This window comes from Aythya marila (genome assembly GCF_965140915.1).
Source record: "Aythya marila genome assembly, chromosome: 5".
Lineage (NCBI taxonomy): Eukaryota > Metazoa > Chordata > Aves > Anseriformes > Anatidae > Aythya > Aythya marila.
Window position 1 is genome coordinate 64,475,913 of NC_139046.1, and position 25,877 is coordinate 64,501,789.

The 25,877-nt window shown below is 38.3% G+C and overlaps 1 protein-coding gene across 14 annotated transcripts in view; it reads left to right on the forward strand.

Annotated features, from left to right (window-relative positions):
* Window positions 1–11,456: 11,456 nt before the first annotated feature.
* BMAL1 (basic helix-loop-helix ARNT like 1) overlaps window positions 11,457–25,877 on the forward strand; it is a 47,447-nt gene continuing 33,026 nt past the window's right edge. For 5 of the 14 annotated variants that reach the window (XM_082761182.1, XM_082761177.1, XM_082761169.1 and 2 more), the window contains exons 1-2: window positions 11,489–11,607; window positions 12,308–12,404. The gene's annotated coding sequence lies outside the window, so the exon portion shown is untranslated. The other 9 variants (XM_082761179.1, XM_082761170.1, XM_082761175.1 and 6 more) reach the window with 7 other exon arrangements.

The window sequence follows — 25,877 nt, forward strand, 5'->3', positions numbered from 1 at the left end:
TGGGGGCTTGGAAAGAGTCCTGATGCTGTGCCAGCACTATGCAGCAATAGACACAACACTTGCGTGATATCAGTGCTGTTCCAGTTACGAGTGCAGAGCACAGCACTGTGTGGGCTGCTGCAGGGAAAAGGTGACTCCAGCTCAGACAGACCCACCATACACTGTACAAAACCTTTTTAGCACACAAGATGTTTTCTTCCTACTAAACATTTATCTGGTTTTCTTTTGTCATTTCATCTTGCTTCTCTGCCCTCAGCTACTCACTAACTGCTCTGTCCAGAGAAGATCCAGAAACCTCTCCTTGATACAGAGTTCTTCACCACTAGATAATATAATTGATGGCTACATAAGTATTTTATTTTATTTTTAATTAAAAAAAAAAAACACATACACACACACAAAGCAAAACAAAACAAAACACAACTGTTTTAGTCTTACCTGAAGAAAACTTCCCAGAAAAACACTGCTCCTTCCAGCTGTGCTCTCCTATTAAGGGTATATAACACCTCTGATTCACTCACAGAAGATGCAATTCTCTGCACTTAATTTATTGGGAAGAATCCAGGTTTTGACCAGAGATGAGATGTGAAAGTCAGAAAAGGACTTCCAGTCAGTCTTTTGTAAGAAAGACATACAGCATTTTGAGATCTGAAATTTCTAGTCTGATTTTGATGTGTCTACATAGGTATTCTCTGGCAAGTAGGCATGCTACTTATTTCCATTTTTCATATCTTTATAAATGAACAATAGTATACATACTAATAAGTAATGCTTGCTTGTGACTACTTGATTACAGGATAGGTCTAAACCTGAATTGTTTGGTTTAAATACACTGCCTTCCAAATCTATTGCAAATTTAAATCAATATTAAAAAGGAAAGAAAAAAGACCCTCCGGGTTCTTGAACAGAAACTCATCATTACAAAAAATATGACATAGTTGTAATGGTTGCAAAAGACTTAAGTGCTTTCTGAGTTACTGAAAATTAACTTTTGAAGTCTATATTGTAGTGTTAAAAACAATAGTTTAATTTATATATAGTTCAATTTGTTAATTCTGTGCTTCTTACAGCAAAAAAGATATAATCGCTCTGCCTTTGGGGGTTAACAGAACCATTGTGACTGACTACTAGTAACCATGGAAATATAGAGCTAGTTAGAGACCAACATCAAACTAACAGAGGTGTTGAAAGACAGAAAATTAGACTTAGAATATGATTATAGTTATGGAGATTATGCAACTGATGTGACATCTGAGTTATCTTGGATTAGCATCATCGAGAATGTTTTCTTGTCATCAGGAGAAACCCCCCAGCTTAAACAGACACAGAAATATTTAAGACAATCAATGATTATTTATTGGCCAAACTATTTGCCTTGTAATGATAAGGCATGCGTGTATTTAACTGCTTTCTCAGTGACAGGCCAACAGCCAAACCCACAAAACATTGTTTATGCAGCCACAATTACAGTCCTTAAACATAGACATCCTTTAAAAGAGACACCTTGGAAAAAAAGGAAAATATATCTTCTTTGCCGTAATAAGAAAACTATGCCCAACAGCAGTAGAATTTTTTTTTATTTTTTATTTTTCCCAGTAATACGTCTGGTTAAATGCTGTGGTTCAAAAAAGACAAAATGTGTCTGCATGATCAGTGCTAACCTTACCCAAAGTGACCAAACAGATACTCTCTCACTCTCAAAACCTTAACACCATTAGACAAACTGATCCAAACCCCTCCTTCCTTGCTTTTCTTCTTCACTTTTAACTATTAGAACTCTCTTTCAGTTCTCCTCCTGACTTCACGAAGGCCAAAATCACTTCCAAAGCAGAAATATTTCTCCTGAAGCACAGTAAATTTCATGCCTAGATGATCCAAATGGCAATACCACATTTCTTAATGTGGGCTCAGCAGAGACTTGTATATAGACTTTAAAATCATGCAGTGGAGGTATGTGGATCCACAAGGCTTAACAGCCTTAAGGAAAACCTTTTTTGCCCTTAATTTTCTTTAGGTCCTTAGGATTCATTATAAGATGTAAGATATGTCATCTTTACTTTCTCAGGGACAAGAAAAGAATGATCGACTGATTTTGCAGGCTTTTATGATAAACATTATTTTCATGTCTTCTTTGTCCATTTGCCTTTCTGTTTTCTACAGAATAAACACATAGACCTTTAGGTCAATGAATATATTGCAGATTTCTGTTGGCATGACTATAATGACCAGGGCTGTAAATAGTTGAAATATCATTTCAATACAATTCTACTGGTAGTTATACTTGGAAAAAAAAAAAAAAAAAAAAAAAAAAAGTGCTTTAGACAAGAGGCTGGGAGTCCCAGACAAAACATGTTATGATTGGGACCAACTGTGTGCCAAAACCAAAGAGATGGATGGTGTTACCTGAATTAATGAAATACACTTTTCCTGAGAAACAGGGAATGACCTGCTGCTTCACCATACAACCATCTGTTTTCCCCATTTACCATCATTTTAAATTTAGGAATGAAAATGAAGATACTGCTTAGACAATGCTTTCTAGCAACTTCTTGTTCATCTTGCTTAAATCTTCAGTTTTGGAGCAAACGTTTAGTTAAGGATACATTTAAACTACATTAACTATTCTGAATTTCATTATTATGTCCATTGAAATCTCCAAAGTCTATACATAAACTGTTACATTTTAATGAGGAACCAGGATAAAATCTGAAGAAATCCCATTGTTACATTCTTCAAATGAGTTCTACAAATAAAATCCTATGCACTATAGGCTTTCAATAAAATAGTGTTTTCTAAGTGCCTAAATTATTTTTGAAATTGGAAAGGTTTCTATGCTGTTTAAACATTTTCAAAAATACTGACTCTGTCTATTTTGCTGGTGTCTGGCGTACTAGAACCCACTCCTAATGAGAGCTACTACTGCACTATACTAATTACTGTAATACTAGTAATATCTCAGAAATATTACACAAAAATATGGTTTATTACAAAATCCAAATGGACTCCACAGGGTTTCATAAGACATAATTTATAGCAGAATGCATTTCTAGTATTCCAAGTGAATATTGGCTGCAGTTCATATTTCCATTTTGTGTGTGATGTAAGGTATTTTGAGTAGTATTTGGGAGCTCACTAATTCAATATTCATGAGAAATACCAAGTGCAATATGCAGAAATGTTTGCAGAGACGTTAAAATATAGAAGTCCGTTTTTTTCATTAGTGGCAGAAATTTTACATCAGCTAATTGATATAATTTCTGATTATCTTAAATGCTTATTTGTGGCACTTTAGCCTTTTATCCTCTGAACTTCAAGCTGACATCGAATACCACAAGGAAAAAACAATAGCATGAAAAAAGAATTAGGTGTACCACAAAAGAACCATGGCAAAAAAAAAAAAAAAAAAGGCATGACAATGATTTGTATTTTTATCCTGTATTTTAGTGGAGAACCTAAAGAGACTAAAAATATTTTAAAAATGCTTTGAATCAATACCCAAAGTAAAATAATATTATCCACATTTAATTAAAAATAAACAAAAGGTCAAAGACCCAGATCTAGAAATGTTTAAGTAAATAATTCCCTTTAAAAAAAATAAGGATTTAGTCTGAAGTAACTTCATGAGTCTGTGGTAGATCTCTTATACTCTCCTTCTGTGAGATTGTTCTGTAACTTTTAGCATGGTTAATGAATATTTTCTCAGTAAATAGGAATGTACTACTAAATCATAAAAGGAGTGCATTGACAAGCTAAGAACACTGGCAATATTTAAGCCCTTTTGTGGACTGCATTTCATTATTCACTAATAACTTGATCTGTGTACTTACAGATACTGTGAAAAATAGCTTTGCATCCAGTTCACAACACAACACATATAAACCTGGAAAATAAAAACAAACGCAGAAGAACGTTTTCTTTTTTCATTCAAATACCTGATCCAAAGATCACTTAAGAGAGTCTATCAAATGACTTAATGAAATGTAGATCAGATCTGTAAAAAGCAGACATTCAATTCATGATTTTGGCAAAGTGTATGCTGTCATGAGTATATTTATCCACCCTTACTAATCATTTCATGCTTGGCATTTATACATGCAGTATACACTCCGTTATTTTTTTCAGAAAGATTCTGAAGTTATGTAACCAACTGCTGATATTAAAGCATAAACAATATTTTAGGGAATAGTCACTAAAACTGAAGTAAAAAGAGCCTGCTGAAACTTTACTTAGAGCAGTTATACTGTATTTAAATAAAATTATACTATGGATGTTGTAGGTCGTATTTATGACAGGCGTAGCATTTTCCAAGACAAAATTAAAAGAGTTATGTAGGAAAAACTGTATGCTACTTTATACCATCAACATAATTGTGACACAACATAAGTATTATGGGAGCAAACCCAAGGAAATTCAAAATAATTGGCTTCCCTAATCTGCGACTTGCAACTTGAAGTTTCAATTAATTAAAAGATCAAGTTGAAAATAACAGTACAAAAGCAGATACCTAAAATAATTATTATTCTCCAAAAAGAAAAGTCAGAGAATACTTTTAGGACAGAATTTCTCTTCGTAAGAGGAAGAATTCTATGTACCTTACCAACTTTGACAAAGAGGCAGGCTCATCTTGGTTCAGCTCTCTGACCCAGATGACCTGCAGTAGGAGTACATGCATGTGAAGAAATCTCCATATAGGATTTTATTTTGTTGGGTGTTGCAAGTTGGCCTGTCATTAAGTTGTTAGAGTCCCCTGTAATCTCATGTGTTGCTTCTTAATCTCTGGTCCAAGCACCAGTCTGTAGGATACCTGAAGATGATGCAAACCTATAAAATACATATAGACATCTTCCCACACATTGAAGCAAAGAAATGGAAGTAATAAAAGTCATAAATGAATATGCAGAGTACCCCAAATTTCATTAGTTTCAAATTTTGTACAAGGGTCCAAAGCGTGCCATACCCAGGCAGTACCCGTATTTTATTCTTCTCATCAATCTTTTTCTGAAGCATCTTTGGGAACAGGTATCTTTAGCCTCTGTCATCACTGCTTGCCATTTTTTTAGAGATGATTGGAATTTAACATACAGAAAGACTTACTTCCATCTATATGAATGGATAGATGAAGTTCTAGAATTTTATGGAAATTTGCAAGCTACTTCTGCAATTGCTAGATTCTGGAATTAGGTTACAGTCTGGCATCCATTTCGTATTTATGCAATGTAAATATTTCTAAGTAGATCAAAATGATCTATGTAAATTGTTTTTGTATAGAATTAACATATACAGTGTTCTCTGTTATTTGTGCTAGTCACTGGAATTTATCCCCAACATATGTTACTATGCATTCATTTTTGTTGCCTTTTTCAGGCACTGAAATGTCACATCAATTTTATGGCATATGTTGTGTATATAGATATATAGATCACATCATAGCAAAATATTACTAAGGACTAATGTTAATGTTGATGATACGCTGACCTTTATTTTAACATCAAATGGAGAGAAAATATATGTGAGAAAAGACAACACACCAAGATGGAATATGAGTGACTGAACACAACTGTGAGAATAGATGTTACAGGATTATGTTGAGTATCCTTTAGACTATAAAGATGCCAGCTACTGTGCAATTCTAATGTGCCAGCTGCTGTCCAAATAGATCACAAAACGAAAGTCCCTATGTCGAGCAAGGCTTAAAATAGAGCAGCTGATGAGTAAGGTAGTATCTCTTATATAAACTTCACATTTCATGCACTAAGACTTTGCGTTGTCATGTATTACCAGGGTTTCTATTCTCCATGAAAAATCTGAAGCAGAACAGAGGTAACAAATTGTTTGACTTTTCAGTCTTTAAAATGCAGTTGTTGTTTTCATGCCACACTCAGAAACTCCCTCCTAGTCTGCTTTGTGATTCATGTGTTTGGCTTAGTAACTCCTGGAAATCAGAACAAGAGAGAAACCTTCCCAAAGTACTTCCTGTCTTTCTACATAAACTAATAACAAGATGGAGTCCTCCCAGCTTTCCAATTTACAGCACACCAGGCACACCTACGGCTGAAATACCAGTAAGACTCAGAAAGTGTTTTGTTCTGGTTTTAAAATAGCATATATCTTCTGTGGCAACAAAAAAGTTGTTTCTCTAACATTATTATGTAGCAATGTAATATTAATAGACTACTTAATTAACATAATCTGTAGATAATGGAGGAATCAAAGATCACAGTGAACATAAAAGCTGCATTGTTTTTTGCTTTAAAAGACAGTTCCTCGTAAAAGCTGCATTGTTTTTTGCTTTAAAAGACAGTTCCTAGGCTACAACTAATCACTACTCTCTCTGAAAGCACATTACATTAAAACACTGTCAGGAATACAAACACTTGTAATGCTGAGGGGAAGTAACAACCTGTGACATGCTTAACCTCAGAGGCCTTTCTCCAAGTGCCTAATGGAATCTGTGAAATCAACGGTGAGTTCTGACTTAAGAATTAAGACTGTCAGAATAAAGTCCAGTACGTGTACAAGATCAAAGGCTAAGAATAATCACTCTCTCATTGTCACATTACAACCTGTCAATATGGAAATCCTAAAGGAATGGAGTCAAATTCCACCATCTTCTAATAAAACCATGGATTGTTAAGTGCTCTGCTTTTATTGGCTTTCTAAGCACTAAGTGAAAATGGAACCAAGCCCCTAGCCTTTAAGTATTTCACTGCTTCTTTTTAGAATAGGTGTTACAAGTTTTCCTTGAATCTGGAAAATAGCTAAAACCTTTTGTGTAAGCGATATGAGAAAATAAGCAGAGTTGCTGAGTGGATTACCAAACTCTTTAGAAGGCTGTCAATGAGGCACTCCACTTATAATTGTGGCTTTGCATCTGACTTAGTGTGTGGGTGTAACCCTGGCCGACTCATTTAATGCCTAGGTCTGTTTACCCAATCTGTAAAAGGGGGGTTATTATATACACTTAACTAATACAGTCTGTGACTATTAATTAGTTAAAAAAAAAAAAAAAAAAAAAGAAAAAAAAGGAAGACTTCAAATATTTTAATGACATTTACAATTCCAGCTATCCCATTCTCTTCAACTGGTTTTGCTTATTTATCCTTTAAAACCATCAAGTCAAGGTTCATTTAAGTTTCCTATGATCATCAGGAAGATTTCTTGTTGCTTTTTTTCTCATTGATTCTTATCCTCATTTCAAGTCAAAGCTGTGTATGTACTGCCTTGCTGTCTCTACTCTGTGAAATTTAGCTTACAGATTTGACGAATCTGCTATTCTTGAACAAAACTTTATTCCAAGTACAAATGAAGGTTTACTCTACCACAGTGGAGTGCTGCTACTGTCTGAAATGCAGCAACTAATGCCTAACATTTTTTCCAGTATTCCAAGAGAAAGATTATGTTTCTCATACCACTGTTCAAGCAAAGCTGACACCACTCTTGTAAGGATGCAAGAAGTATGAAGAAAAAAAAAAAAAGCCATAAAAGTTATAGCTTTCCTTAGGAGTATGGAAGAAACAGATTAGTTTTATTCAAAGATGCAGCTGCCAAGGGACCATAAAACAACTGTAACATCCTCTCCCATGAAAAGAAAGTAAAATGCCATCCTGGGTCTTAATGTATTCAATGCATGATGAAATGCTGCCAGAAATTTCAAGAGCGTCTTTGGTTTAATTCTCTATCAACAAAATAGCTGCTGCTAGATTTATTTATTTATTTTTTATTTTGTAAGAATCTTACACAAGCTACCTCCAGATTTTTGCACAATTTGTAAAAGAGAGAAAGGAATATGGTATTGAATTAAAATTACTACAAGAATGATTATTTTATTTATCAACAAAAACGGTAAATAAAACTTTAGTAAATATTTAAATAAGAAAAAAAAAAAAAAAGAAAGAAAAACTAGGAAGAAAAGTTCTTGATGGAAAAGAAAAAAAAATGTTATTTGAAAAGGCTGTATTTCTATAGCCTTTAAGATCTTTAATTTAGAATATTTAATTCACTAAAATGTTTTAAAAATATTTAAAATTTGCTCTCTCTCTTTCACTTCTGACATATTTCCATCCTCTGAAATACTAATTAAATTCTGTATATTTTTAATGAAGTAATAGCTCTGAAAGTGTTTTGATCTCCATTAAGTTTGGATCCAGATAAAGACACAAATTATTCTTCCTGAGCCATCCATAAAGACTGAACAAGTATTGCAGAGAAGTATTCAGAATTTCTTAACACTCTAGCCTTAACCTAATTTTCCTCATTAAATCCTTCTTCCTGTTCCTGTTATGCTGCCAGATATTGAATTGCCAACTCTTGTGAGTTCCTATTGAGTCTCAGAATATTAATTGGTGTTCTTAGAAACCCTGGGGCTGAAATCTATGGATTTTATCAGAACTTTTTTTTTTTCCCCTAAAATAAGTTTCTACCTTCTGAAATGATTGTAAGGATGAAGAATGGTTTTTAAAAGTACAAAAGGAAGCAGACACATGGAAACATCAACATTTATTGCATTATATTTAGTTTTATGATTTTTAATGCTCAAGTGTGGATATATTGTGGTAGGAGAAAGTATACACTCTTCAAATTGGTAAGTGTTTCCACAAACAAAAGCAGAAAAAAATAGTATTTGCCTGGCTCGTGTGTTGTAATTTCTCAAGAATTTGAAGAACCATGAAAGGAATGAATAAACAATAGCACACTGAGACAAAACTTTTGTTTTACGTATGTTTGAGCCAACCACACATGAACTGTGACAGACTATAATAAATAGAACATCACTGCGACTTTTTTGTTTTTTTTTTGCATCAGTATGCAAACAGCACCAAGCTTATAAGTGGGTTGAAGCATGTCATGAGCTTTTGTGCAACACGGTGACAAATATGAGTCTTTCTGGGTTTTGTAACATAGAGACAGAACAAGAAGTTCAGATATTCTAGTCTTGTAAACTTTCTATGAGCTATAGATACTCCTACTGCAGGTAAGATTATAACTTGTATGTCACAGTAAATTTCCAAGATTCATATTGAGGAAGAGATTTGACAGAAGGGTAATACAGGGAAGTTAATATTGCATATCAGAAAATCTATAAGCAAAAAGCAGGTGTTTAAAAAGTACAGCAGCTGGATCCACAGTTTGTTGCTAACACACACAGCTTATCTTGGACATACTTTGGAAGACATTAAAAAATAAACATGTAAAATAATATCAACAAACTATATTAAAAACACCCATGCTCCAAAGACTCAGAGATGTGTCTCCCTGTATCTCTAACTGGGGCCACAAACCATGCTTCAGAGAAAAGACAACTAAAACATCAAAGAAATAATTTGGCTGGTTACTACCAAAGCAAAGCAGACTCCTTTCTGAGCATGTAAGTGGATATCTAGAACAAAATTAATGAAAAATTGCAGATTCTAAAGTGAACCACCTGATACACCTTATTATACCTTAGGTAGGCTGTATTTAATGAAGAACATACCCCCTAATCTTGATACAAAGTCATAAATCTAAGTGTAAGAAAGTGGCTACTGTACTATTTAACCATGAATGGAGTACAGAGAAGCAATAGGTTGGAACACAGGCTAGTTGTTCCTATTGATAATCACAATTTTCAGTAAAACCACCACATAACAGATGTTTCTCCTGTTTCTACATCATAAAATGAAGCCAGATATGAGTCCAAATTCTTGATGTGTAAGTATGGTGTAGCCATTCACGCTTACATAGCTAAGGAGGCAGCTACATTTCTGATTAAAGAGTAATTTACTACCTTCTCTAAAACCAGAACAAATTCTGAAGATTAGGTCAGGATTGACTGGATGAGGAAATGCTTCTGCTATTGAAACAGAAGCATCTGTGCACACGACAGAGCTGGTCTTCCTAGCAGGTTCCACAATTTGCAGTATCATCTCAGTTTGAAGTGCCTCTTCAAGAATTACCCTTTAAGTAAAAAATACCCTACCTGTGCTCAAGTTTTGACCCCTTCTATCTGCTTTTTGTGTTTATAAACATGTGGTATAAGGGTGATGCAAACTCTTTCCTGGTGATAGTAGTGGAACTTAGATCTCATTAAGCTTCAAATTGTGATTTCTTAGCTCTTCAGTGATAAACTCTGCACCCTTAAAATGTTAAAGGTGTAACAGCTCTCTATAAAATGCCTTATTGACTTATAAATTCCCTGCACTATTGGTATAAATCATCATATGCTGAAAACCAGAATCTGATTAACCAGATGCTCTTATTTCCTTCAATATCTCACGAATAGAAACTACAGTATAAAAACAATTCAAAACAATCATTTACTGGGAAATATGACATATGGCCTGCCACGTTGCTTTCCTACAGAAATAACTAAAGATCATTACTTTTGGCATCCTTCCCTACAACAGTGACTGGGCTCATTAAAGCAGTCCATATGTGGCTGAATGAATAAGGAAGATTATTTCTGCAGGTGAGTAGAAACAACAATGGAAATACAAAGACTTGTGAAAAAGAAGTAGTCAAGGAGATTTCTCCACCTCCCTAACTTCTGTGCGCTAAAGCAAATCAAAGCAGAAAAATGGTTGCTGAAACAAGATGCGTTTTCTTCTTTTGCTTTCATGGTAAACATTTTCATCTGGCTAATATATTTCGTTTACACTGTCCTGCTGGAGGGCGGTTCACCGAGCAGGGCTATCCTGACGGGGGCAGGAGGTACGCGTTCAGCATGGGGCTCCTGCGTGCCTGTGTTTAGTCCCAATTAAGTAGAAACCAAACCTTAATCCTGTCACGGGGGGCGCGCACATTCCGTGACAGTGGGGTGGCACAACCCTTTCTGCACTGCGATGTGGTAATAGTGCAGGCCGAGCTTCTCCAGCGATGTTTTCTTTACATGCGTACAGCCGTACGCATTTTTTTTTTTACGTGTCTACACACCTTTTCTTGACATGTTTACACCTGTAACGCGGCAGCACAGGACAGGAAGCCTCAGTCACAGTGTGGCACCGGTAACAAGCTGTAGCGATGGTACAACCTCACCGGGACCGTGCTGGCGCTTGAAACCAGCCACGCTGTGGTCATGTTCCTGCAGCACGCCCCTGCGCGTGCCGGCCCTGCTTCACAGACTCTCTGAATTCAGGCTGCCCGGAGGCGCTCGGTATTTCGCCGACCTTGTCCGCCTGCCGCGCACAGCGCAGGACGGCAAAGCAGGGGAGAGGAGGGGAGAAAATGGCGGCGCCGGGGACGAGCGCGAGCCACTCCCGCCGCCCCTCCGGGTCCCCGCGGCCAACAGCACCACCGGCCACGCCGCCTCATCCGGGCCCTCGCACCTCCGCCCCGGGAGGGGCGGGACCAGCGCGCACAGGCGCCTCGCCGATTGGCTGGCGCTCCGGGAGGGCCCGGCAGTTAGCCGATTGGACGGGACCGCCGGGGAGCCGCTCGCCCGTTGGCGGACGGGCGCGTCCGGTGCGGGGCCGGCGGAGGGTGCCATTGGCTGGAAAGTAGGTTAGTGGTGCGCCGCTGGGTGGCGAGCCAGGCGGAAAGTAGGTCACGGACGGGGCCGCTGCGCCGAGCGCCTCGCCTCGCCTCGCCGACCGACGGCGGCACCCCCGGCCCGGGCGGGGCGCGGGGCCGGCGGTGAGCCCCGGCGGGCGTGCGGGCGGGCGGGCGTGCGGGCGGCGGCGGCGGCGGCGGCGGCGGGAGGTCCCCCGGCCCAGGAGACGGCGCCCCCCGGAGGGCGAGCGGAGGCCGTCCGGGCAGCCGCCCGCTGCCCCCGCCCCGCCCCGCCCCCTGGCCAGCGGGGTCGGCTGGGCGCGGGGGCTGCGGCCGGGGGGCCGGGGCCAGAGCCGGAGCCGGAGGTGGCGGGGGGGGAGCGAGGCGCGGCCGCTGGCGGTTCCCGGCCCCGGGGGCATCCCCGGTGGGCGGGAGGAACGCGACGGTGGCTTCCCAGGATCAGGATTTTGCGTGCCTTTTTTTTTTTTTTTTTTTGATCTGGTTTGTTTCTTTGTTTAATTTCCCGGAGAATACATTTGTCTTCTTAATGGCCGAAGTTTCTGTTACTCCAGTGCCTCGGTTGTGACAGCTCTGGAAAGGTTTAGTTCTCAAAAATAACAGCGAGGAAACAAGTGGGTGTGTGTACTTCCTTCTGAAGCAAATAGGCTCGCAGTGATTTTTAAGTGTTTGCATGGTGTTGGAGGTAGAAGGGGTCAGCTGCAGATAACCATCATCTTTTAAAATTATTTTTAATCTCTTTATAAACTTGAGTCTAAGTAGAAATTTTTCCAAAACCTTGGCCTTTGAACGTTCAGAATGAAATGTCATTTTAATTTCTTTTCAGTGGGTTAGATAAAGGACCTGCCCTGGACTGTCCGGTCCCCTTTCATCCAAAGGGCTTCTGATGTGGGAGCAACTGATAACACACAGGCTGTGGCCAGGTTTGTAGGGGGAAAAGGAAGGCTGTTTGTTTGTGTAACTGTTAGTACTAACTGAATGACTCAGTACGTGGTCTGACAAAAGGATCAAGTTAAACTCTGCCCCCAAAAGAATGCACATTTCGTGTGCTCTAGGAATAATCAGATGTAAACAGTTATTGGAGCCGTTAGCAACTGTAGGCCTCCGTCCAAATATTTTAAACCGTATTTACGTATTGAGGGGAAAACCTTTACTACTTCTAGGCTTTGTGGGTTTGTACTTCTCATGACCATTCATGATTTTATATCTACGTGTGAAAACAGACTGTAAAATAGCAACAAAATACTGTGGTTAGAGATTAACACACTGTTTCATCCCGTGTTCTCTTCTTATGCTGTGTATTTCCATTGCCATTTCCATCTGAAGACTGCCTAGGTGAGACAGAAGTACCATTGGAAACTGGGGATAACTGCTTTGGTTTGAGCTTCCCTACAAGGCCCCTCAGGATGGCGCAGGAGTGTCTGTAAACTACCTTAGCTGTAGCTGAGATTCTGCAAAGCCAGAGATGAAAATAGTCCCTCTGCCAAGTCACTGCCACCATCAACTTCCAGGAAACCTGCTGTGCTTGGGGGCCATTGCTAAGGGTATATGTATCAGGAAGGTGGTGTTCATAGGGGGCCCTTACTGGAGATGTTATTTTTTCTTCCAAATACCTGCTCTCAAAGATTCTTTGGGGAAACCGGCAATAGGAACAAATGAACATTCATCGGATTTCATTGGCAGCGCTTAGTTACACACAGTTCCTTAACACTAACCAAGACTATGATGACAAAGCTGGGACCTAGTGTGATAGCTGCCACCTGTGTGCTGCAGATGAATAAGAACGTTTTTAAAAAGCAAATTGCTATCAAGCACACTGGAAATACATAGAAACATGTAGGTTTCTATGTACTGATGAACACAAAAGCATTGTATTAATGCTCAACTTCAATCTTTTGTTTTCAACACAGAGCACTAATTTAGTGCACTGTCTGTGCACTAATGCTTTGACAGGAGGTACAGGAAAACCTGAAAGGTTACGTAGTTGTTAGGTCAAGCAAGGTGAATTTAATTTGATGGATCCCATAGTGCCTTTTTTTCTCCTAGTTCTGTAAAGTGTACACTTTTCACTTTTATCATCAGTTTGCCCATAGACAAACTGATGTTTGCACTTCAACAAACTTCGGAAAGAGGACAGAAATGCAGTAAAAAGCAGCTAGCTATATCTCCAAGTATTAGAAAGTTTAAAGTTCTCTGAAAAGTTAATTTTCTTCAACGGAAAATGTGTAAAAGCATATGTAAATGATTGCAAAGAGAGGCCCAAAATAAATACATATTTTTAAGCTTGCGTAGCTTCCTTGTTCTCAGTAAGTCTATAGAATGCAAAGAATACTCAAGAGTTCTCTTTTTAATATCTCAAATGTGGTTTGAAACTCACTTTGACTGTTGTCATACTTAGAAAGCTTGGGACCAAAATAATTGGTTTAGATAAATGTAATAAGTGAGATGACGATGAGTGAACTCAGCAGTGACTTTTTCAGTTAGTTATTGAAAACTCTGATCATACTGTAGATGTTAGGGTCTGTGTTCTAGAGGTGTTTGAAGAAGTAAAGAAGGTATTTCGTGGCTCTTTCAAAAGAGGTGTACGTTACCTGTGGTGTATGTTTAAGTAAATTTCATATTGAATGAGGTGGATGTCAAGGCAGATAGCTCGCTAGCATGAAGTGCACGTTGCACCTGTGTTTTTTACCTCAATTCATTGGAAAACTGCAGTAAGGCTACTTATCCAAGGCCCAGACTTCATCTCCTTGGAAACCTGATCTTTCACCAGATGTTGAGAAATGTAATTTCTTTTCTAATCTGTACTGCAGAAGAATGCAGATCAAAACAGCATTTTCTTGCTTTGATAGTCTGGAATATTTATTAACTAAAAAAATAGTCTGACATCGTGGTCTTTGTCCCAAAGAAGATCAATGGTTTCTGTTGCATTCAGTATTGTTTCTAACTTACTTTAGTTGTTACTATAATTCCTGTAATGTTTGTGTAATTTAATTCAAGAACTGGCTGATAATATTGTCTATGTGTGCGCAGTCCATATTCCCTACCCGTTCTGTGCCTGCAAGGATTCACATTTCTTCTTTATGTTCAGATTATCTTTTCTCCCTTGCAGCTGCAAAAAGATATTTCTTAGCCAAGGCGTGCAGAATTTGTAACCTTTTCAGCCTCCTGCCATTTGAGAAGCAGTTATTCAATGCCTCTGATGTCAGACACACTTCTCGGCCGGCTGCTGGTGTCAGAACAACTTGTGACCCTGAGCTGAAGCCATGCTGTGGTTTTGTAGGTTGGTCTTCTGCAGGAATGGTGCCAGTGGGCTACTTACAGAGCAAGAAATATCACTGGCAGGATTTGGAGTGGTGAAATAACATGCCACATTTCATGTGGTGCGAGATGCCGATATTCTGTACGAACTGAAAAAGCAGCCCATTCATATAAATGGAAGCAGTCAAGGAAGACGACTGTAGTTTTCATGTTTGTTTTGACAGTATTTTGTTACAAATGTTAGTAGGCTTTTATTTTCCACAGATCCAAGGCGATTTAGTGGCACCTTGTATAAAGGAATGAACAAACGTATTGCTAAATTCTTAACGGTCCTGACTTGGGGTGTCTGATGGAAATATATCTCCCAGTGAGCAGTTGCTGTAACATTAGGGAGGATATGCTTGGTGGTTCCTTAGCTGTGTGTATTGCCATCATGTCTCTCAAATCACTTTAATAGGAAGGCATTTTATAGTAAGTCATATATGCTTATGCAGTTGCAGCTGTTTGGCCTAATTTTTGTGCCAGCTGAAAATATGTTCATGGAATCCATGTATTTTTAAGACTGCATGTGGTCCCAGTTCAAGAGTACCCAGAAAACTCTGCAGATAATTTTACCCATTTAGGGTTGACATAGGTTTTGGGGGAGAATGAAATAAAGCTATCAGAGAACTCGGAAATAAGTATTATTCTTGATCTAAAGCATTCTTTGGCTTAGAAACTTCCATCTAGGTGGCTTTGCCTTTTCAAGTTTGTCTAACTTAAGATCAAGTTTGTCTAACAAGATCAGAGGGAATTTGGTAGAAATTGCTAAATAATGCTGTACTGCAGAACATTAAAAGATGAAGTGAAGAGGAAAAGTTACATCATAGGAAAAGAAAAGGGAGAAAATAAACATAACATACTTTGATTTTAATGACTTTTGAAGATTTTTTTTTTCTGTCTTCAGAACTGATTATTTTGTTGTTTCCTTGAACTAGTTTGTTCTTGGATTGCTATGAATGAATTTTTCTTATATATAGTCTTCTGATGGAGCCTTAGGAAATTCAGGACTTCTCTTCCAATCTGAAGCAAAAAATATGTATTAAAAAGTATTAAAATATGTATTAAAAATGTTTATTCTTCAGGTTGCATCTGTGCAATGTGGTTGTCTTGAGAGTGAAGCAGAATGGCTTTGGCTCAAGTTCTACGTTTATTTTTGTCCTTTATTCAAGCACCTCTGAGAACTGTTTTAAATCCTCCTGAGATCTAGGCTTTATGTTGCAGTTTGGCTATTGGTATATATTAGTTTTCGTATAACCTTTTAAAGTCCTATTAAGCTTGCTCATAGGCTTGAATGGTTTAACTGTCTTCCAGGAGTAAAATCAGGGGGTCCAAAGTATATTGCAAAAAATAAAAAGCCAACAGATGCTAGTCTTTGAGGTTTATGTTAGAATGTTTTCTGATCTTGACTTGCCATTGTTGTTTTTTTCACATTGCTGTTTTAGAATCGTCGACTGAGAAACAGGAAGCCTTTCTATTCTTCTGTTGCCTTTCCTAATGTGTCTTGTTGCCAAGCCATTTCATGTAGTCCTTGCATTTGGGTTTATGAATTCGCTTGTTATAGATGAAATGAATTCAGTGAGTTTTGTTTTGTTTTAAAGTCAATATCAACACTGTACTCTCAACATATTTAAGAACATCTTTGAGTTGTACTTATAGTTCTTCAGTTAAGAAAATTACTTAAGTTTGACCTTAGAAGGCTCTGCTATCTACAGTATTTTTTTTTTTCCTTAATACTCTTTTAAAGCCTTGGAGCAGTAGGGAACCTGCTGACCTAGAGTAATGTATGTTATACTGTAGTTTTAATCTACACCCAGGTTCTTATGACTTTGTAAGTTTTGAACAGTCTCCATCACCTTAAATTTTAAAAACTAAGTTCTGTGATGTTAGATGCTGTCAAAAATTTGCAATTGCAGAACTCTTATTTCAATTAATAGTTTTTGAACAGTATGTAATTTCTAGTGATACGCAAAATTAGGAAATTTTAAATGAGTTGTATTACAACACTTCATTCTCACAGTACCATTTTTAGTGAAAAATCACATATGAGGAGACGTGTGTGTGTGTAGGAGTAGCACATTAGATTGGAAGACTTTTATTACAAATAGTGTTGTTTCTCCTAATTTTAAAATTTCTTCTGTTTCTATTACTTGAAAACATTATTTTGAAGCAATGACCAAACTAGCCACTGAATATTGCAGTTTGTTTATAGAAACTTGTCAAGTGAGTTCAGTGATTTTCTAGAGGTACTTCTCCCATAAAACCATTTGACGTGCTGGAACTGCTCTTCTAATAGCCATTTAAAGAATAATCTGTTCAGAAGGCACTGTTGTATAATGCTTGCCTGGTAGTTTGGGTGCAAATTCTGAAAGTTACTTGTATATTAGAAATATAAGGCCAGCAACAGAATATTCCTGTTTGTAACAGGAGGAGAGAAGTAGGAGAGATGAATTCAGGCTGGTCTGAGTTTATGCTGGAATTTTCAATTTCATCTGGAGTGGAAATCCTGGGGCTTGTGTACATTTATTTATTTATTTTTCCCATCTGGGATGTGCAGCTTGGTCAGCTTGTCTGGCCATCGAACAGTCTGAAGAAAGATGAGTATTTCACTATTACAACATCTAAAAATCTACTTCAGTCTGATATAGATATCCTCACTATTAATAAAGGGTTCTTAATTACTTACTTCATTCAATAAATAATGCCAAATTAATTCCCATCCTAATTTATCTGACTTTACTCCGAGACGCTTCTATGGCAAATGCCTGCTTTACTTCCCTACTTGAAGTAGCTCTTTATTTATTTTGCTCTAACACTTTTGACTTCATCCAGCATCACAAGGTGAGAAAAAAGTAGAGGAGACCTTTACAATAGTTGGCTGTTGCAATCTACCAGCGCTTGGCCTGCTCTGATTTACATGGGTAAAGTCACGTTGCTCAGGCGGAAGTCTTGATTTAGTTGACATGCTCAACATGTAAAACAGCTTCATCAGCTTCTTCTGATTAATTGTACTGCAAGTTAGAATCTTTTAGGAAGTTATTTCTGGACATAAAATCCATCAAAAGCAATCTGGGGCATGTAAGAGATTCCAAATGATGAATGAAGTAGGAACTGATGTTCAGCATTCCTGTTCCTGGTAGAGGTTATCACCTTATCAGCTCAGAGCAGAATTTAGCAGCTGTATGTGGCTGTAGCCAGAATGCAAGCTTTCCATCTGCGTCCCTTATATATATATGTTCCCCCCTGGAATTCAAGTCTACCAAAGGACTTCTGGGAATCTTTGAAGGACCAGTGTGGGAATTGTCGCTATTCAGGGCGGTATCGCTAGGGCTGTGCTCAAGTACTAGGATGGGACAAAAAGTGAAAACCCATAGCCAGAAACATCTCTGCTTTAGGTGCCCAGCAAGCATACTGAGTGGGGGAATGTGATTTGGCTCAAAGATATCTCAAATCAGTCTTGGGGTGAGGAGTTTACTCAGTTCACTGATACCATACACCTAGTGACTTCAGAAACATTTGTGGTTTTGTAGGTCAAGAAACAGCACAGCTCACAAAATAAGTAGACCTGGAGGAGATGTGGTCGAGGCAGCGAGTGTGCAGAGTGCTGTTTTAAGTATGTTACAGTGCGATGTGGTTGTGGAAGAAGGGGATCTCCAGCAGAATATTATTGCATTAAGCTCTGTTGGTTAATTTATTCCATGAAGTGGAATACATTAAAAAAAATAAAATCTGGTTCTGATACTGATAGCTAGGAGCCAGTAAAAAATAAACAACTTCGTACTTTTATCTCTGGAGCTAGACAGTGGAGCTTTCCACTATTTATTCAGCCATTTTTTTAAATTATTTTTGTAGTGAAAAATAATAACTCAGCTAGACCTCTGACTGTCTTCGCTTTCCCCTTACTGGTTCTTGTGCTTCAGGGTTTCTAGATGCAAATACAGAAGTGTTTCAGATACGCATATCTCCCAGGAGCTCATTTACTATGATTGCTTGACTGTAACAGTGCTGAGTACTCATATGTTGTCAAACTGATAATTTATTTAAAAATGGCAGAGACCCAGCCATGTCTCCAGTTAGGCTTGCCAGGAAACCTGGAGGAAATGAAATATAGGAAGAAGACTAAAAAGAAGATGATCTTCTTTTCCACCAGTATGATAGGTGGTTTGGACTTCAGTAAGCTAATTGCATACATCTCTGCTCCTTTTGGGGATGGGGAGCTGTCTGCATTTACAAAAAAAACATTGGGTTGCTGTTTAGGAATGATTCTCTGTCTTGGCAAAGATCTCATTGTGCTGTAAGTTTGTGTGCATGCTCTGTTTCCTGAAAGCAACGCTCTCTAAAACCTACACAGGCTTCCATTTAGAGAGAGATTGTCCGTGATGTAATTATGAAATAGCCCTTTAGGAGAACTGTCGTTTTGTTCAATGACATGAAAATCTGTTTTCTGTAGGGTTCTGATGTATGCTTTTTTTTAAAAAAAAAAAAAAAAAAAAAGCTATTTTTTTGTACTTAATGGAAAATAAGAAAAACTTTAAGTCAGTAGGCTGTGGGAGAATCTGTACCTGCTACTTAAAATTAATTAATGACTATTTATTTTTGCAGTATATATGAACACCAGTAAGGACCAAATAGTTGACTATACCAGAAAGAAGCAGGACCAAAACAATCCTCTGTTCAATAAGAAAGCAAGGGAAAAGTGCCCATTGGTGTCTCATTTTCTGTTATTTGTGAGTGTAAACCATTTTTCTGGTGACTTTTCTTTGGTATCTTCCGAAAGCCTGGTAACTGGTCTCTTAACTGGTCTCTGATTTTTATTTAAACATACGCGTATATATGGAAGGTGCCTGTGTATGGTTTCTTCTTGCTCTTTTCTCTCAGCTCTGTAAATGCTGAAGTGCTTTGTTTGCTTTTTTTTAATGTATGTTTTGTGGTGACGTTTTGTAATAATGATGTGTTGGCAGAAAATAACACTGGTGCAAGTTCTCATGGGTGTCTGTAGGAGCTGCTGGCAAATGGGTTTTGGAGAAGTGCAGGAAGCAGAAGAGGGAGCTTTCCTGGTCCTTCAACACCTGAAAGAACCTTGATGGACTAAGAGGTTTCTACTTAACTGCATTTATCCCTAATGTTTCTTCTTTAACTTTGGTTTTCATTTCAATTGGTTATTGTAGCAAAGTACCATAGTTTTCCACCTTCAAATACAACAGAGCATATCTTCTTTAACTCCTCCCAGTGATGTAATTTGGATGAGTCTTTTTTTTCTTTGGCAATAACATGAAAGTTTCTATTAAATCATTCCGTATTTTCCACACGTCTTTCCAATAATGTACTCATCGGAATAATTTCCACATCTGATCTAATCATTGTCTTCCACCCTTAAAAGGTGTGGTCAATTTCTGCTGGCTTCCTGTGTTTTCTGCTTCATTTCAGTTTATCTTTATAGTTTCCACATTCCTGCTTTTTAGTTTATAAACATCAGCTATCTCAGTAGGATTATTTTGATGTTTTTATGTGTCATTCTAATGCAGAACAATATTTAAACCAAATGTACCTCAATATTGAATAGCGTTTATACGAGCTCATTCATGACTGTGCTACGATGTAATAGAGACTGATTTGCTTTAACACAAGTGTTGATTTAAAAAAAAAAAAAAGTCTTCTATAAAAAGAGTAAACTTACGCAAAGCAGCAGTTCACAAACAAAACGAATACCACTTTTCAGACTCTTTAATACTTCTGTTATATTGGAGGCCTTCTGGGCTTATTCTTGTTTGAATGTCCCTATAGAAATTAACCCATGTGTTCTCTTGTTGGTTTACCATAGTAAGTTACATAGCCCTGTACTGCTGAGCTCATTGTCTCTCTCTCTCCTTTGTAGAATGCTGGTTTGATTCCCCGAATCTCCACGCTGTGATGTATGCAAAGTTCTAGATTTTGCTGTTGTTGGCAGGGATAGTTTGACTCTATTTTGCATCTCTGAAGAGTTCAGTGTGAGGTTGGGTAAGTGACAGTGCTACATGGGAGAACACAGCTGAAAGATGAAGGGGATTAACACCTCTTGCAATCACACTGTCAATAACAGAGGTGTAAACATTTAGATTTGCAACTTCTCATCTAATAAAAAATATGCAAGTTGTCACATGAATCCCACAAAGAGAGGTTTGTACTGTTAAAAGTCCATGTATTAAATAAACTAGTTAACTGATTCACGTGATTACTCTCTGATCTAAGCAGGGATTAGTCAGTAGTGTGGTTTCTGGCAATTTCCACCTGTGTTTGTCCTTGATGTTACTCTATTCAGGATCCTTATTAATCACATAATGGTGGAAGGTACTTTTGGGAGAGCCGAGTGGAGCAGGTTGGTCTGTTTAATTATCACTCCAATAGCCTGTGTTGCTTGATAAGATCTTACTTAAGAAATACGTGTGCCATTTCTAACTAGTTGTCAAACGGTCATGTGTCTATATATTAAACTAAAGAGATGACAACAGTCTCGGAAAGCTTATTTTGTTTGAAGTGACTGGGAGGATTCTATTGACCGGCTGTTCCCAGTGCCATGTTACAGAGAGCTGGACAAATACATTTTTGAGTTAGTAAAGAAGGATATCAAGCTGGACTAAGGTAGCTTAATCTCTTTATTAATTAATCCTGATATTAAATTTGTCCTAACTTTAAAACTTTCCTGTACTTCAGAAAGTTTATAGAAAACTGAAAAGGATTCAAGAGAGAAACTGTGTTTTGCAAATACAACCTTACAGTGGGAGATCAAAGAAACATGACAGTTTAGTTATGGGAAGAAAAAGCAATTAATTGAATTCATCCTTTAGCTGATGACGTGACAGACTAGAAAGGCTGACAGTTTTGAACAAGAGGAACTAAGCTTTGAAACAGAAAAGATGGGAGGAGGGTAATAGATTCTTGCAACCTATCAGTTGATCTGCAATATCTTTCTAAAATAAACTTTGGCCTGAATTACAGCTTATCAGTTTGTTGTATAAAGCAGCAAATGAGGTTGTTTGCTGCCTATAGCAGGGGAGATCAGAATACATGATCATAAAGGGGAATAAACCTAACCAAATCTTGTATCAGTATTAGGATAAAAATTTTATGCTTTTCTCTGAGTTGCTTTGTTCTTGAGCAGAAGGAAGCTGAGGGGGACACAGCTTTAACCAGACTGTGAATGAAGGGAGGGCTAGGAAGACTTGCAGCAGAGAAGGGGAACATCTGCAACGACTCTTGTAACCGTTCTACAAAACAACTTAAAAGTTAGAAGGCTAAAAATATTACTGGGATATTCATACTGGTATTCGGAAAAGCATGGGTAAAGTGGAGCATCTTAGAGGTTTTTGTTCAGCAGTACTAGAAAACAAGGCAAACCTTTCTTTGACAGAACCCTTTGAAGATACCTGAATGGGCTTTAGCAGATATCCTTAAAAACACTTCAGTGGAGCACCAGATTAGCTACTGAGGAAAAATACGTGCAAAAAAGTATGTATTTCTCTAGTAAGTGTAGGCAAGCTAATGCACAAAACTCTAGCGATCAAGTGCTGAAATGAACATTGCAGGAAAATAGGACCCTGAAAAAAGAAATACTTGTTTATAGTGATTAATATATGATCCCCTGAAAGATGGGATTCTTTTCTATTCTAAGCCTTTTTGTCTCCCCCCTCCCTCCCCACCCCTTGTGTTATCAGTAACAGTTTCCCTATCTTGCTGGCTCCTTTGGCCTCTTTAAAAGAGAATTGTGAGCTGTAGTCAATGATTTTAAATTTCATTTAATACTGTAGGCTAGACTTCCATAGAGTGGAGAGCTGTGTAGTAACTCAAGAGCTTAGGCTGGTGAAGAATGGGACAGCTGTCCTGCATGTTTGGTTTGGGTAGTTTGTGCCTAATGCCTTTTATGTGGTATTTTACATACTATTCCTTTTAGGCACTGTATCCAAATTTAGTTGTCTGAACTGGGTTTTAAATTCCACTTATGAAAGCAAACACCCAACGTATAAATCTTGTTTCCTATATTAGAGTATTATTTCTGATAAAGTAAGCTTTTACCTTTGCCTTGCTAAATTCTGTTTACCAAGTGCTGAATTTAAATCTTCCACCTGGCGTTAAGTGATGTTCTGCTGCTGACTGCAGGTTAGCTGATGTAAACCTGAGATTACCTCAAACAGTTTTTGGGGAATGTTGTGAGAATAATTTACATTTTCGCTGTGGATATTTATGAAAGCATGTTACGTCATCCTTGAAAGTAGAAGTTTTCCTTGAATACTTAGAAATTTGAGATAACAGTAATAATATATCTTCACTAGTAACGAGAAGAAGGTAAGAGTTGCATGCTGTAACCCAGACTTGATTACTGTGAAGTCCTACCTCAAGCAGTGCCTGCGAGTGGCCCAGCAAAGAGGAGGATTAGGACAAGTGTAGGCCCCCAGTTACCTTCAGACTTCCTGAGCCAGGCTTGGGATCCCTCAGCACTGTGCCCGTCTGTGAGCTGGTCTCACCTCTCTTTGGCAGCCAGGTGAACATTTAGCCTTCAGGTTATTTGCCTGGGAGTTTCCATAGTCTTCCACCTCATGTGTGAAGGGCTGTGTTGTTTTTAACCTTTCAACCAAGCTGTGTTTGTCCCTCTGACTTGATCATTTTGTAGACGTTGGTCTTGCCTATTTTCTAAGCTGAAGAGTACTAGCTTAATTGATTGATTGTTCCTTATATAGAAATCATTGCCTATCTTGTTCTACTGAGTGAAGCTGGAAAGTTTTCCATTTTCTAATAAATTGGATTTGTTGGATGGTATCCAAGTTGTCCTCTGTACTGTTTAGGAATTGTAAATAATTATGAGCATTTGTAAGTGGTAACCAATCTGTACCATTATTAATATTTGGTACAGATCTGCTTGTGGAATAGGATCATCTAACCCAACTTAAACTTTCTGTGGAGGAATGTGAATTGTCTGGTGATCCTTTCAAGGTCCTGTGGGATTGGGCTGTGGAGTGTTATTCTGGAATACAACAATGGACTGGAAAAGCTTCTGCTTGCAACTGTCAGTTGGATGTCTGCTTTCTCTGTCTTGTATCTCCTCTTCATCTGGGAGGAAGGAGCTGCTGCTCCCTGCATTGGATGGATAGGTGTTTGACCCAAGCAACAGCAAGCAAAACACAAGCAAACAAACCAACAATCTTCAGTTTTTACTAAGAGTGCTTTTGTATTTTGTTTTGTTTTCTGAATGAGTTTTCTTTCTCTTCTACCCATGCTTGTTGTTGGCAGGATTTTTGATTTTTTTGATTTTATTTTTTTTAATGTGCATGACATACTGTTCTTCCCCACTTGCCTTATTTTAATTTTTTTTTTTTTTAAACAGTCAAGATGTCTGTATAGTTTAAGGGCCCTATTAAGTGAATTCTGATTTCCTGGTGTTCTGATTGTTACTCTGTCTTTATTTAGGGCTGTCTTGGTTTGGTGGTGAGAGACTTTGTTCTAAATATAACAGCAATTTTAACATGCTTTTTCAGTTCTGCATGTAATATAAAAGGACACATTCAAACTTGACTATTTATTTCAAATAGAAACTATAGTCTTACAATCCTGCCTGGAAAATTTCAAGTCTTAGATGTATCTCTGGCAAGTGAATGTCACTGCTTTGGAAACTTGCTTCTTCTCAACATCAGCATTAATGTATAGACACAAAAAAAGGAACGTGGTTCATCAGCATTTTCTGTCAAGGGCTTTCCTATTGCTTTATGCCTTTCACAGAAAAATAAAATTCATGCTCACACTGAAGCAGTGAACGGAGTGGATAGGAAGCCTCCTCTAGCAAGCCTATATATTCATAAGTTGTCATTCACAATAGAACAAGCTCCTGAAGTAGAGAAAATGTTACAGTGCAGGTGTGGATTAGTAGAAGAGATCAGCACACCTTGCCTTACTTAAACCATGTGGGGATTTGCATGTGAAAACAAATCCTGCTGTGAGTAAGCTGCAAGAGCAGTTGAAGGATGTAACAGGGATATTTTAATTCACTGCTGTTGAAAGGGACTGTTCTGCTCCTTCCTGTCTCCTGGCATGCCTCACCCCCTTCTTTGTGGTACTTCTGGGTATCATCTGACCTTTCCGTAGGATGGTCCAGCTTGCTAACCTCACAGAAGACTGCTTTCTGTCAAGTTGTTACTCAGCCAGATGAGCAGATTGATTGGACACATTATGCAGACAGGCTCTGGGGACTGTGCAGTCTGTGCTAGAGCACTGGAGGGAAATCTGGGGGAAGGGAGACAGGAAAGAGAACAAAAAGGGAGCAAAGCCACTCCTGTGGCAGTAAGATGTTACAGCAACTATTCTGTAAAGCTGCTGTGAAGTTTTTGGTATGTGATGCTTATCCTGAGCTAAACAAATACAACTTTCCAAAGCCATGCAGGTTTGGATGAGGTACGTACCATTCTGGACATCATTGTGTAAGACAAGAAATATTCTGCTTGGTTTTTCCCTAAATCATCACTTGTTTTGCTCCTCTGAGTCTTTCATTGAATACTGTGATTTATGAAGCCTGAGAAGCCAGACTTTTCTGGGTGTTGGCTTTAGTGAAATGCGCATTGTGGGGTACCTGGGGCTCACTATGGAGATGCGTCCCATTGCACAGAAGTTCCAGTTTATCCCAGTAAGAGAGAAGGGAATGTAAAAAGCTGGTGTAGAGAGGTAGAAGAAGCCAAGAGTGTATCACCTATTGCATTCAGTATTTGACATGATGACACATCTAACTTTATTTTTTATGTCCTGTTAAAGGACTTCTCTTAATAGTCATTTTGGTTTCATAGTCAGTTGAATCCTGTGGAAGTATAGGGCCTAAAGGAGGAGTCCTGAAGTTGTGCTTGCACTATCCTGTGGCAGTACTACTGTTGGCTGGGCAACTGGTTGGCTTGTCTTCAGGCACAGCAATTCTCCTTGTAATGCTCTGCATCAGTATCAGTGCAGACCCTAGGGAAGTGCTGGGAACTTGCCCCACTTCTCAGTGTTCACTGGTGTTGCACTTTGCCACTACTTTTTGTGAATCTCTCTGAAGAGCAGAATATCAGATAATGCCTCAGTATGAGCTGTCATAACTTTGAAGTGCT